The sequence below is a fragment of the Globicephala melas genome, chromosome 7 (genome assembly GCF_963455315.2).
Source record: "Globicephala melas chromosome 7, mGloMel1.2, whole genome shotgun sequence".
Lineage (NCBI taxonomy): Eukaryota > Metazoa > Chordata > Mammalia > Artiodactyla > Delphinidae > Globicephala > Globicephala melas.
In genome coordinates, this window is record NC_083320.1 from 62,133,030 (window position 1) to 62,147,938 (window position 14,909).

The following is a 14,909-nucleotide window of genomic DNA, read 5'->3' on the forward strand; positions in this document are numbered from 1 at the left end:
GTGTGAGCTTATTGTGGTTTTGATATATATTTCCCTAATGACAAATGATGTTGAACATCCTTTCACGTGCCTATTGGCCTATTATATACTTTCTTTGGAGAAATGTCTACTCACATCCTTTGCCCATTTTTGAATTGGCTTATTTGTCTTTTTGTTATTGCGTTGTAGGAGTTCTTTACATGTTCTGGATAGTAATCACACAATTTTACTTGCAAATATGATTGACAGACTAACTATGGTTATTCAGACTTGGTATTTGGCAGCCATTTTCTGAAATGGATGAAGTAAGCCTTTACTTTCATAGAAAACACCTGGAAGTATTTTTTGCCAATGAAAAAAATTTCAAGCAAAATTTAATATTTTGGAAAATTTGTATACACCACCATGAGCTTGACAGTGTTTCTAACACTTAAAAAATTTTTCTGGGGAGATCAGTGGTGATATTAATAAATGTGATTTTTTGATATTGTATAAAAAAACATGTCAGAAGACTTGGAAAATTCAGTGAACCAATATTTTCCAAATGATTGATACATAATGTTACCAAATTGGGTGTGAGTAAAAAATTCTATTCAAAGTCCAAGAAAGACTAACGGATTGAAACTTACTAGTATAAGTTCCTCAATATGGCTAAGGTTTCCACAAATAAACTTCAAGAAGTTACCTCTTTCAAATTGTGTCACAACAAAGAGGAATATCTACAATCATCTGAATAGGCAATGAAAATACTCCTGGCTTCTCCAACTAAATATCTTTGTCAGGCTGAATTTTCTTCAAATACTTCAACCAAAAAAACATATCACAGCAAATAGAATGCAAAATCAGATATGAGAATCCAACTGCATTCTATTAAGCCAGACATTACAGAGATTATAAAACAAGGTTTCTCTTCTCACTAATATTTTTTGTTTTGAAAAACAGAGTTATTGGGGATTCCCTGGTGGTCCAGTGGTTAGGACTTCGCACGTTCACTGCCGAGGGCCGGAGTCCAATCCCTGGTCAGAGAACTAAGAGCCCACATGCTGTGCAGTGCAGCCAAAAAAATTTTTTTTTAAATTTCTCAGTATTAATTTCCAGTAATATAATATATCAGTAAATAGATATATCAGCATATACAACCCATATAAACAAAATATTTTTTGAGATCCTTAAAAATTTGAAAGAGTATAAAACTGTCCTGACACCCAAAAGTTTGAAAACTCTAAGAATAATGTATAAATAACTGGTTAGATATTGTCATAAACTTTTTTGTAAAATTAAGTTTATTAGTGTATAATTTACATGTAGTAAAATTGACCCTTTTTAGTTACATTCTATGAATTTTGGCAAATGAATACCCATATAAGCACCAAAGTCCATCATCACCAAAAGTTTCTTCATATACCTTTTATAGTCAAGCCCTCCCAAAGCCAGTCCCTGGCATCCACTGATCTGCATTCACTTCTGATAGTTTTGCCTTTTCAGAGTGTCATATACATGAAATTATACAATATGTAGCTTTTTGAGTTTGGCTTCTTTTACTTTTTTTTTTTATTTTATATTGGAACATAGTTGATTAACAATGTTGTTTTAGTTTCAGGTGTACAGCTACGTGATTCGTTTATACATACACATGTTATCTATTCTTTTTCAAATTCTTTTCCCATTTAGGTTATTACAGAGTATTGAGCAGAGTTCCCTGTGCTATACAGTAGGTACTTGTTGGTTGTCTGTTTTAAATATATAGCAGTGTGTACATGTCAATCCTAAACTCCCAATCTATCCCTCCCTACCTCTCTCCCCTCAGCGCCCCCCCCCCCCGCCCTGTAACCATAAATTCATTCTCTAAGTCTGTGAGTCTGTTTCTGTTTTGTAAATATGTTCATTTGTATCATTTTGGCTTCTTTCACTGAATGTAATGCTTTTGAAATTCACCCACATTGTTGCATTTATCAGTAATTAATTTTCTTAACTGATGAGTAGTATTCTATGGTATGTATAGATGTACCACAAATTGTCCATTCAGGGATTTCCCTGGTGGTCCAGTGGCTAAGACTCTGCACTCCCAATGGAAGGGGCCCAGGTTCAATCCCTGATCAGGGAACTAGATCCCACGTGCTGCAACTAAGACCCAACGCAACCAAATAAATAAATATTTTTGAAAATTTATCCATTCACCAGTCGGTGAACATTTGGATTCATTTTTTTTCCTTTTTTTTTTTTTTGCGGTATGCGGGCCTCTCACCATTGTGGCCTCTCCTGTTGCGGAGCACAGGCTCCGGATGCACAGGCTCCGGATGCACAGGCTCAGCGTCCATGGCTCACGGGCCCAGCCGCTCCGCAGCATGTGGGATCTTCCCGGACCGGGGCATGAACCCGTGTCCCCTGCATTGGCAGGCGGACTCTCAACCACTGTGCCACCAGGGAAGCCCCCTTTTTTCCAATTTTGAATTAAGCTGTTATAAACATCTATATACAGGTGTCTACGTGAACATGTGTCTTCATTGCTCTGAGGTAAATACCCACAAGTGAAATTCTGAGTCATGATAAGTGTATGTTTAACTTTATAAGAAACTGCCAAACTATTTTCCAAGGAAGTCATTTTGCATTCCTATAAGCAATGTGTGAGAATTCCAGGTGTTCTGTATTTTCTCCAGCACTTGGTATTGTGAGTTTTCTCTTTTTCCTCCTATTTTATTTTAGCCACTCTAATAGATGGTAATAATTGCTGCTAAACTTTTCAAAGATTTATCTTTGGTTTCCTCGAGTAAATTATTAACTGTCTAGCGGAAGGAGGTACACATCTATGTAGCTCCCAGTTACCATTAGAATAGTGTCTATTACATAGAACCAATGGCAAATTTTACTATTCCATCAAATAAATTTTAAGCGAACGGGTCTCCTGTTGATGTGGGGAAAGTATTTGCTTGTTAAGTCTTGTGGTATCCATTTAAATTACTCTTTAATCCTCTTTATCAATGTCCTGTACAAATCAATCTTGCTCCTATACTTTTTTAAAGAGTCAGCAATAGAAAAGCAGCTTTCTTCTACATCTCAAGTTCTTGTCATCACTATGGAGAGTTCAACGTCTGTGCAGATAATATACCGGACATTGATCTTCTCCGTCTACTCCCCTGCAGCCACCCATTCTCATGGACTCACCCTCAGCTTTGTCATTTCTTAGAAGTGATTCACATACTAATGTATTTTGTACCCACATTTTAGTGACTAACTTTTTTTAAACATTCAAATTATTTTAAGTAAATTTAAAGAGGTGTGCAAACATCACCAAAATCCAGTTTTAGAACATTTTCATCATCTTAAAAAAGATCCCTTGGGCTTCCCTCATGGCTCAGTGGTTAAGAATCCACCTGCCAATGCAGGAGACACGGGTCAGAGTCCTGGTCCAGGAAGATCCCACATGCAGTGGAGCAACGAAGCCCGTGTGCCACAACTACTGAGCCTGCGCTCTAGAGCCCACAAGCCACAACTACTGAGCCCACGTGCCTAGAGCCTGTGCTCTGCAACAAGAAAAGCCACCGCAACGAGAAGCACACGCACCACAACGAAGAGTAGCCCCTGCTCACCGCAACTAAAGAAAGCCTGTGTGCAGCAGCAAAGACCCAACGCAGCCAAAAATAAAATAAAATAAAAATAAAAAAGATCCCTCATTCTCTTTCCAGTCAATCACTGTTCCTGTCTCCAGCCCCATGTGCTATATACAAATATTAAACCTCAATATTCCCTTATTTGAACTCAACCTCTATTATTCTAGATCTCTTACTCCTTTTCTTCCATTAAAACTATTATTGGGCTTCTCTGGTGGCGCAGTGGTTGAGAGTCCGCCTGTCGATGCAGGGGACACGGGTTGCAGCTTAGTTGCAGCTAAAAAAACAAACAAACAAAAACTATTATTAACTTGATTAAGTCCTTACCCCTATATTACTGTCTCCCTCAATTTCATCCCCTTCCTTGTCCCTTTTTTCTCCATCTAGCCACGTACTCCCTGGTCCATCACCACAAACATTGTCCTGCCAGTTCCACCCACACTCTCACCCCTCATGCTTCTGTTGTCAAAACTACTATCCTGAATCTGTTCAACTTTAAGGCCTCCCTTGCCCCTGCCTCAATATTTCAGGAGAAAAAATATATAACTTTGCAGAATGGTGCATTAGAGCTATTGCCTTTGAAGAAATTTCTTCAACCTGATAAAAGAGCATCTGTGAAAAACCCACAGCTAACACCATGCTTAATAGTGAAGTGCTTAAGACTGAAAGTTTTCCCTCTAAGATCAAGAAAGCCTACTTCCACCACTGTTATTAATATTGTATTAGAGGTTCCACCCAGAGTAATTAGACAAGGGGGGGGGGGAAATCAAGATTGAAAATAAAGAAGTAAAACTATTTCTATTTGCAGATGACAGGGCATTATATATAGAAATTATATACTAAGCATTATATACTAAGAAATACACATACACACAATTAGAGCTAATGAGTTCAGAAAAGTTGCAGGACCAATAACAAAAATCAATTGTATTTCTATACACTAGCAATGAATGATCTGAAAATAAAATTAAGAAAACAATTCAATTTACAATAGCATCAAAAAGGATAAAGTACTTAGTAATGAATTTAACAAAAAAGTGCAAGACATACACTTAAAACTATAAAATATTGTCAAAAGAAATTAAAGAAAGTCTTAAAGATTGAAAGGCATCCAATGTTTATAGATTGGAAGATTTAATATTATTAAGATGGTAATACTCCCAAATTGATCTACAGATTCATTGCAACTCCTATCAGAGTCCCAACTGTTTTGTTTTGGGGGTGTTTTTGGCAGAAATTTACCAATTTGTCTTAATATTCATATGGAAATGCAAGCAACCCAGAGAGCTGAGACAATCTTGAAAAGGAAGAACAAAGTTGAAGGACCAATACTTCCCATTTCAAAACTCACTACAAAGCTATAGTAATAAAGACAATGTGGTATTGACATAAGGAGACACATATAGATCATGAAGTAGAAGTGGGAGTCTAGAAATAAACTCATACATCTATGTTCAATTGATTTCTACAAGGATGCCAAGACCACTCAAAGACAACAGAGTCTTTTCAATAAGCTGTGTTTAGTTAACTGGATATCCACATACAAAAGAATAAATGTGTATCTCTACATCATACTATATTAAAAAGTCTACTCAAGATCAAAGACCTAAATGAAAGAGCTAGAACTATAAAACTCTTAGAACACATAGGTGTAAATTTTCATACCTTGAATTGGGCAACAGTTTCTTAGAAATAACACTTAAAAATAGATTCGATATCATCAAAATTTTAAACTTTTGCATGTTAAGGGAAAGGGAAAACACAACCCACAGAGTGTGAGACAATATTTGCAAACCATCTATCAGGTAAGGATCTAGTATCCAGAATATGCAAAGAACTCTTACAACTCAACAATAAAAACACTAATAATACAATTTTTAAATGGGCAAAGGATTTGGATAGTCATTTATTTGAAAAAGATACACAAATTGCCAAGAAGGATATGAAAAAAAGCTCAATATCACCAGTCATCAGGAAAATGCAAATACCACTTCACACCTGCTAAGATGGCTATAATTTAACAAATAGAAAACACGTGTTGTTGACAATACAGAAAAAATTGGAATCCTCATACATTGCTTGTAGAAAGGTAATGCAGCGCAGCCACTGTGGAAAAGTTTGGTGTTCCTCAAAAAGTTAAACATAAAATTAACATATGACCCAGCAATTCCACTCCCAGATATATAGTCTAGAGAACTGAAGACATATTCATGCCAAAACTTGTGCATTAATGTTCATAGCAGTGTTATTCATAATAGCCAAAAAGTCAAAACAACCTAAATGTCTATCAACTGATGAATGGATACACAAAAGTGGTATATCCATACAATGAAATATTATGCAGACATAAAAAGGAGCAAAATTCTGATACATGCTACAACATGGATGGACCTTGAAGACGTGCTAAATGATGAAGCCAGAAACAAAAGGATGCATATGACTTCATTTGCATGAAATGTTTGGAACAGGCAAATTCATAGAAACAGAAAGCAGATTAGTGATTGCCAGGTGCTAGGGGAAGAGGAGGAATAGGGAGTATTACTAATGGGTGTGGTGCTTCTTTCTGGAATGATGAAAATGTTCTAGAATTAGTGCTGTTGGTAATACAACCTTGTAAATCTACTTAAAAATCACTGAATTTTATACTTTCAAGTGACAAATTTTACCTCAATTAAAAATACACATATATGGCCTATAATATTTCTGCTTCCAGGAAGAGAGAGTAGATGTACTTTTCTTTATTCACCCCTGAGTACAACTGAAAACCCTGGACATTATATATAAAACAAACATGAAAAAACTCTGAAAGGGGAGAGAAAAAAGCAGACTGGCTAGAGCCCTAAGATCAAAGGAAGAACACAGTGGGTAAGTTCCCTGAGTTTTCTTTTGGTCTCATATAGTCCAGATTTGGAGCTGAAGAATCCAGCAATTCATAAACACCAATAGATGCAGACAAAAAGGGAAAGGGGCAGTCTATCAAGAAGGAAAACTTTCAGACAATAATCACTCTATTCCAGCCAAACACCACAGAAAACACTGTGGTCCCAGCCACATCCACACTAGTAAAGGCCAAGTGGGGAGCCTAGACTTCCACCTTACTCAGGTTGTGCCAAGGTCCCCATCCCCTGCTCCTCCCAACCCCATTTTTAGTGGAGACCACATAGGGAGACTACACTTCCATCCCCATTTGACAATAATAAGGAATATAACATGGGATATAGCTCTTGAAGGATAATAGCTCTTGAAGGATAATAAGGAAATATTAATAAACAACTTTACAAACATAGATTTCACAATTTAGATGAAATGAACCAATTCCTTGAAAAATAGAAATTACTACAACCTAATACAAGATAGATAATTTGAATAACGCTATAGCTAATAAGGAAATTAAATCCATAAGTTAACACTCCCTCATTTCCAGGCCCAGATAGTTTCACTTGAGAATTTTACCAAACAGTTAAAGAAGAATTAACACTAATTCTATGCAATCTCTTCCAGAAAAAGTAATAGAAGGGAACATACTCCATTCACTTTATGAAGCTAGTAATACCCTGCTACTGAAACCAAACAAAGCCAGTACAAAAAATGAAAATTACAAATAGTAATCATAAATATAGATGCAAATATCTTTAATAAAATATTAGCAAATAGAATTCAACAATGTCTAAAAAGAATTTTACATCCTGACCAAGTAGGATTTCATCCAGGAATGCAAGTCTGGTTCAATACTTGAAAATCAATCAATGTAATCCACCATATTAAAGACTAAAGATGAAAAAAAAAATCACATGATCATATCAATTGATGTAGAAAAAGCCTTTCATAAAATTTAATACCCATTCATGATCAAAACTCTCAGAAAACAAGGAATAGAGGAGAATTTCCTCAGCTTGATGACAAACATCTACAAAAAACCTACAGCTAACACTATACTTAGTGGTGAAAGAATGAATGCTCTCCCCCCCGAACTGGAAGTAAGGCAAAAGATGTCCACTCTCACCACTCATATTCAACGTAACACTAGAAGTGCTAGTCAGTGCAGTAAGGCAAGCAAAGGAAATGTAAGGCATGTAGATGAGAAAGGAAGAAATGAATTTGTCCCTAGTTAGAGATGACATGATTTTCTACATAGAAAATTACAAGGAACCTACCAAAAGCAAAACAAAACAAAACAAAAAGTTCCCAGAACAAGTGAGTATAGTAAGATTGCAGGATACAAGATAAACACAAAAATCTATTATATTGGGTCGGCCAAAAATTTCCTTTGGTTTTTTTTTTTTTTTTTTTTTTTGTGGTACGCGGGCCTCTCACTGTTGTGGCCTCTCCTGTTGCAGAGCACAGGCTCCGGACGCGCAGGCTCAGCGGCCATGGCTCATGGGCCCAGCCTCTCCGCGGCATGTGGGATCTTCCCAAACCGGGGAACCACTGCGCCACCAGGGAAGCCCTCCTTCGGTTTTTAAGTAAAAATAAAACCCACATTTTTCATTGTCACCAAGAACTTATTGAACAACGTATTCACCGTTTTGTTCCACTACCTTCTGCCATTTTTCAGGCAACTTCATAACTCCATCTTCCCAAAACATTTTATCTCTTTGAGCAAAGAACTGTTCCAGGTGTCTTTTACAATATCCCAGGGAACTGAAATTTTTTCTGTTAAGAGAACTTTGTAAAGACCGAAATAAATGGAAATCCGAAGGTGCAATGTCTGGTGAAAATGGCAGATGGTGTTGTATGAAATGACAGAAGGTTAGCACTCCCCTTGACAAGGATGGAAGAGGCCTTCGGGCCTAACAACACGCATACAGTTAAGGCATTGCCATTTACTTCGTGGCATCTAACCACTGTTTTTACCCATTTATGATAAAAACTCTCCAGAAAGTGGGCATAGAGGGAAACTACCTCAACATAATAAAGGCCATATATGACAAACCCACAGCAAACATCATTCTCAATGGTGAAAAACTGACAGCACTTCCTCTAAGATCAGGAACAAGACAAGGATGTCCACTCTCACCACTATTATTCAACATAGTTTTGGAAGTCCTAGCCACAGCAATCAGAGAAGAAAAAGAAATAAAAGGGGGCTTCCCTGGTGGCGCAGTGGTTGAGAGTCCGCCTGCTGGTGCAGGGGACACGGGTTCGTGCCCCAGTTGGGAGGATCCCACATGCCGCAGAGCAGCTAGGCTCATGAGCCATGGCCGCTGAGCCTGCACGTCCAGAGCCTGTGCTCTGCAATGGGAGAGGCCCCAACAGTGAGAGGCCTACGTACAGAAAAAAAAAAAAGGAATACAAATAGGAAAAGAAGAAGTACTGTCACTGTTTGCAGATGACATGATACTATACATAGAGAATCCTAAAAATGCCACCAGAAAACTACTAGAGCTAATCAATGAATTTGGTAAAGTTGTAGGATACAAAATTAATGCACAGAAATCTCTTGCATTCCTATATACTAATGATGAAAAATCTGGAAGAGAAATTATGGAAACACTCCCATTTACCATTGAAACAAAAAGAATAAAATACCTAGGAATAAACCTACCTAAGGAGACAAAAGACCTGTATGCAGAAAACTATAAGACACTGATGAAAGAAATTAAAGATGATACCAACAGATGGAGAGATATACCATGTTCTTGGATTGGAAGAATCAATATTGTGAAAATGACTATACTACCCAAAGCAATCTACAGATTCAATGCAATCCCTATCAAATTACCAATGGCATTTTTTATGGAACTAGAACAAATCACCTTAAAATTTGTATGGAGACACAAAAGACCCCGAATAGCCAAAGCAGTCTTGAGGAGAAAAAACAGAGCTGGGGGAATCAGACTCCCTGACTTCAGACTGTACTACAAAGCTACAGTCATTAAAACAATATGGTACTGGCACAAAAACAGAAACATAGGTCAATGGAACAAGATAGAAAGCCCAGCGATAAACCCACGCACCTATGGTCAACTAATCTATGACAAAGGACGCAAAGATATACAATGGAGAAAAGACAGTCTCTTCAATAAGTGGTGCTGGGAAAACTGGACAGCTACATGTAAAAGAATGAAATTAGAACACTCCCTAACACCATACACAAAAATAAACTCAAAATGGATTCGAGGCCTAAATGTAAGACCGGACACTATAAAACTCTTAGAGGAAAACATAGGAAGAACACTCTTTGACATAAATCACAGCAAGACCTTTTTTTTTTTGCGATACGTGGGACTCTCACTGCTGTGGCCTCTCCCGTTGCAGAGCACAGGCTCCAGATGCGCAGGCTCAGCAGCCATGGCTCACGGGCCCAGCCGCTCGGCGGCATGTGGGATCCTCCCGGCCCGGGGCACGAACCCATGTCCCCTGCATCAGCAGGCGGACTCTCAACCACTGTGCCACCAGGGAAGCCCACAGCAAGATCTTTTTTGATCCACCTCCTAGAGAAATGGAAATAAAAACAAAAATAACCAAATGGGGGCTTCCCTGGTGGCGCAGTGGTTGAGAGTCCGCCTGCGGATGCAGGGGACACGGTTTCGTGCCCTGGTCCGGGAAGATCCCACATGCCGCGGAGCGGCTGGGCCCGTGAGCCATGGCCGTTGAGCCTGCGCGTCCGGAGCCTGTGATCCGCAACGGGAGAGGCCACAGCAGTGAAAGGCCCGCGTATGGCAAAAAAAAAAAAAAATAACCAAATGGGACCTAATGAAACTTCAAAGCTTTTCCACAGCAAAGGAAACCATAAATAAGAGGAAAAGACAACCCTCAGAATGGGAGAAAATATTTGCAAATGAATCAACGGATAAAGGATTAATCTCCAAAATATATAAACAGCTCATGCAGCTCAATATTAAAGAAACAAACAACCCAATCCAAAAATGGGCAGAAGATCTAAATAGACATTTCTCCAAAGAAGACATACAGATGGCCAAGAAGCACACGAAAAGCTGCTCAACATCACTAGTTATTAGAGAAATGCAAATCAAAACTACAATGAGGTATCACCTCACACCAGTTAGAGTGGGCATCATCAGAAATTCTACAAACAACAAATGCTGGAGAGGGTGTGGAGAAAAAGGAACCCTCTTGCACTGTTGGTGGGAATGTAAATTGATACAGCCACTATGGAGAACAGCATGGAGGTTCCTTAAAAAACTAAAAATAGAATTACCATATGATCCAGCAATCCCACTACTGGGCATATACCCAGAGAAAACCATAATTCAAAAAGACACATGCACCCCAATGTTCATTGCAGCACTATTTACAATTGCCAGGTCATGGAAGCAACCTAAATGCCCATTGACAGATGAATGGATAAAGAAGATGTGGTACATATATACAATGGAATATTACTCAGCCATAAAAAGGAACGCAATTGAGTCATTTGTTGAGACGTGGATGGATCTAGAGACTGTCATACAGAGTGAAGTAAGTCAGAAAGAGAAAAACAAATATCGTATATTAACGCATGTATGTGGAACCTAGAAAAATGGTACAGATGAACTGGTTTGCAGGGCAGAAGTTGAGACACAGATGTAGAGAAAGCATACGGACACCAAGGGGGGAAAACCGCGGTGGGGTGGGGATGGTGGTGTGCTGAATTGGGCGATTGGGATTGACATGTATACACTGATGTGTATAAAATTTATGACTAATAAGAACCTGAAGTATAAAAAACAAACAAACAAACAAAAGACAACTAAACTTTCTTTGGGTTATTTGTATGGAAATATGTTAATATAAATGTTTCAGACATTACATGAAATTTCTAAAGATCTTATATGTTCTGGTATAATGTTATAAGTCATAATTCTAGTTATTACTTTAAAATGTATATCTCAGAAATTTTAAAAAATAAAGAAAAAAGGAAAAAAAAAATAAAGGAAAGAAAAAGAAATAAAGAAAAAAAAATAAACGGCGGATGAATGAGAACTTCCCAGACAAGCTGTAATAGTTTTTGCGTGGTCATCAAACAAACATGCAGTCTTGCATTATCCTGATAGAAGATTATGCGTTTTCTGTAATTCTGGATGTTTTTCGTCTAGTGCTGCTCCCAGTTGGTCTAACTGGGAGCAGTACTTGTTGGAATTAATCGTTTGGTTTTCCGGAAGGAGCTCAAAATAGAGGACTCCCTTCCAATCCCACCATATATACAACTTCACCTTCTTTGGATGAAGACCGACCTTTGGTGTGGTTGGTGGTGGATCATTTTCCTTGCCCCATGATCTCTTCTGTTCCACATTATTGTACAGTACCTACTTTTCATCACCCGTCACAATTTGTTTTAAAAACGTAACATTTTCGTTACGTTTAAGTAGAGACTCGCATGCGGAAATACGGTCAAGAAGGTTTTTTCGCTTATGTGGAACCCAAGCATCAAAGCGATTAACATAACCAAGCTAGTGCAAATGATTTTCAACTCTTGATTTGGATATTTTGAGTATGTCGGCTATCTCTGTGGTGTAACGTTGATAGTTCTCAATTAATGTCTCGATTTGATCGCTATCAACTTCAGCTAGTCTACCCGACCGTGTAGCATCATCCAGTGAGAAATCTCCAGCATGAAACTTGGCAAACCACTTTTGACACATTCAGTCACAGCACCTTCTCCAAACACTGCACAAATCTTTTTTTGTGTTTTAGTTGCTTTTTTACCTCTCTTGAATTAATAAAGCATAATATGCCGAAAATGTTGCTTTTTTTCTTCCATCTTCAATATTAAAACGGCTACACAAAAACTCACCAATTTTGATAAGTTTTTTTAAAAATGCATGCTGATATGACAGCTGTCACAATGCAATCTAACAAAATTCAAAAACAAAACTTTGAATGAAGTTAAAGACAACTAAGAGATACTAGCGCCATCTTATAGAAAAAAAACCGAACCCTTTGGCCAACCCTATATTTCTATATATCAGCAATGAACACACGGACAACAAAATTTTAGATGCAATACCACTTACACTTGTGCAAAATAAAAATTAAATACTTAGGTGTACGTCTAACAAAATATGTAGAATACATATGCAGAAAACTACAGAACACTGATGAAATAAATCAAAGGCTTAAATAAATGAAAAGAGACTGTGTTCATGGACTGGAAGATTCAATGTTGTTAACATAGCAATTCTTCACAAACTGAAATGCAGATTTAACCTAATTCCTATTAAAATACCAAGAACATTTTCTGTAATATAGACAATACTACTCTAAAATCTATATGGAGGGACTTCCCTGGTGGTGCAGAGGTTGGGATTCCACGGTCCCAGTGCAGGGGGTCTGGGTTCAATCCCTGGTTGGGGAACTAGATCCCACATGCATGCCGCAACCGAGAGTTCACATGCCAGAGCTAAGGAGACGGCGTGCACAACTAAGGAGCCCTGGAGCCACAACTAAGGAGCCAGCAAGCTGGAACTAAGGAGCCCGTGAGCCGCAACTGAGACCTGGAATAACCAATTAATTAATTAACTATTAAAAAATAAAATAAAATCTATATGGAAAGGCAAAGGAATTAGAATAGCTAAAATACTTTATAAAAAGAAAAATAAGGACTTCTCTGGAAGTCCAGTGGTTGATACTTCGCCTTTCAATGCAGGGGGTGTGGGTTCGATCCCTGGTTAGCGAGCTAGGATCCCACATGCCTCACAGCCAATAAAACAAAACACAAAACAGAAGCAATATTGTAACAAATTCAATAAAGACTTTCAAAAAATGGCCCACATCAAAAAAATCATTAAAAATTTTTTTAAAAAAGAAGAAGAAAGTGGGAAGAATCAGCCTACCCAATTTCAAGGTGTATTATATAGCTTCAGTAATCAAGACTGTGTGGTATTGGAGGATGTACGAATACACGGAACAATGGAACAGACTAGAAAATCCGGAAATTGACCCAAACAAATACACTGAAATGAATTTTCACAAAGGTGCAAAAACAATAATGGAGAAAGTATAGCCCTTTAAACAAATGGTGCTGAAGCAAATGGACATTCATAGGGAAGGGAACAAAATCCTCTACCTAAACATGACACTTTGTACAAAAAGATACCTCGAAATGGATTAAATAAAAAATGGAAAATTATAAAACCTTTACCAAGAAATAAAAACATAGCTGTAAATCTTTTTTAGTTCTGAGATTAGACAAAGAGTTCTTAGGCTTGACATCAAAAGCAGTATATGTGAGGGACTTCCCTGGTGGCGCAGTGGTTAAGAATCGACCTGAAAATGCAGGGGACATGGGTTTGATCCCTGGTCCGGAAAGATCCCACATGCTGCGGAGCAATTAAGCCCACAACTACTGAGCCTGCGCTCTAGAGCCTGTGAACCACAACTACTGAAGCCCACGTGCCTAAAGCCCGTGCTCCGCAACAAGAGAAGCCACTGCAATGAGAAGCCCGCACACCGCAATGAAGAGTAGCCCTCGCACTGCAATGAAGAGTAGCCCTCGCTCACCACAACTAGAGAAAGCCCGCACGCAGCAATGAAGACCCAAGGCAGCCAAAAAGTAATTAGTTAATTAATTTTCTAAAAAATCACTATATATGAAAAGAAAACTTGATAAATTGGACCTCACCAAAATTTAAAACTTTTGTTTTCCAAAAGATTCTAAGAAGTTAAAAGACAAGCTGCAAACTGAGAGAAATACTTGGAAACCACATATCTGACAAAGGTCTAGTATCTAGAATATATAAAGAAATCCCAAAACATAACATTAAAAAACAAAACAAAACAAAAACACACCAAACAATTCAACTAGAAAATGAGCAAAAGAAATGAACAGATATTTCACCAAAATGGATATACAGATGGCAAAGTACATGAAAAAAATGTTCAACATTATTAGCCATTAAGGAAGTGGAAATTAAAACCACAATGAGATATCACCACATGTCTATCGTAATAGCTAAAATGAAAAATAGTAGTAACACCAAATGCTGGCTAGGATGCAGAGAAACTGGATCATTCATATATTACTGGTGGGAATGTAAAATGTTATAGCCACTCTGGAAAACAGTTTGACAGTTTCTTGAAAAACTAAACATGCAATTACCACAGGGCAGTTGCACTGAGCAATTGCACTCCTAGGCATTTATCCCAGAGAAATGAAAACTTAGGTTCACACAAAAATTTTACAGAAGTTTCCATAGCAACTTTATTTGTAATAGACAAAAAGCTGAGGCAACCCAGATATTCTTCAATATCTATCTTCTACCAGTTAAACAAACTGGTACATCCATACCATAGCAGTAAAAAGGAACAAACTATTGATACACACAACTTGGATCTCCAGAAAATTATGTTGAGTAAAAAAAAAGCCAGTCCCAGAAGTTT

General features: G+C 37.8%; 1 non-coding gene across 1 annotated transcript; it reads left to right on the forward strand.

The window, feature by feature from the left end:
• The first annotated feature begins 8,314 nt into the window (after window positions 1-8,314).
• LOC115851138 (U6atac minor spliceosomal RNA) lies at window positions 8,315-8,440 on the forward strand. Its single transcript, XR_004038636.1, has one exon. It is a non-coding gene; the product is annotated as a U6atac minor spliceosomal RNA (small nuclear RNA).
• Window positions 8,441-14,909: the final 6,469 nt, after the last annotated feature.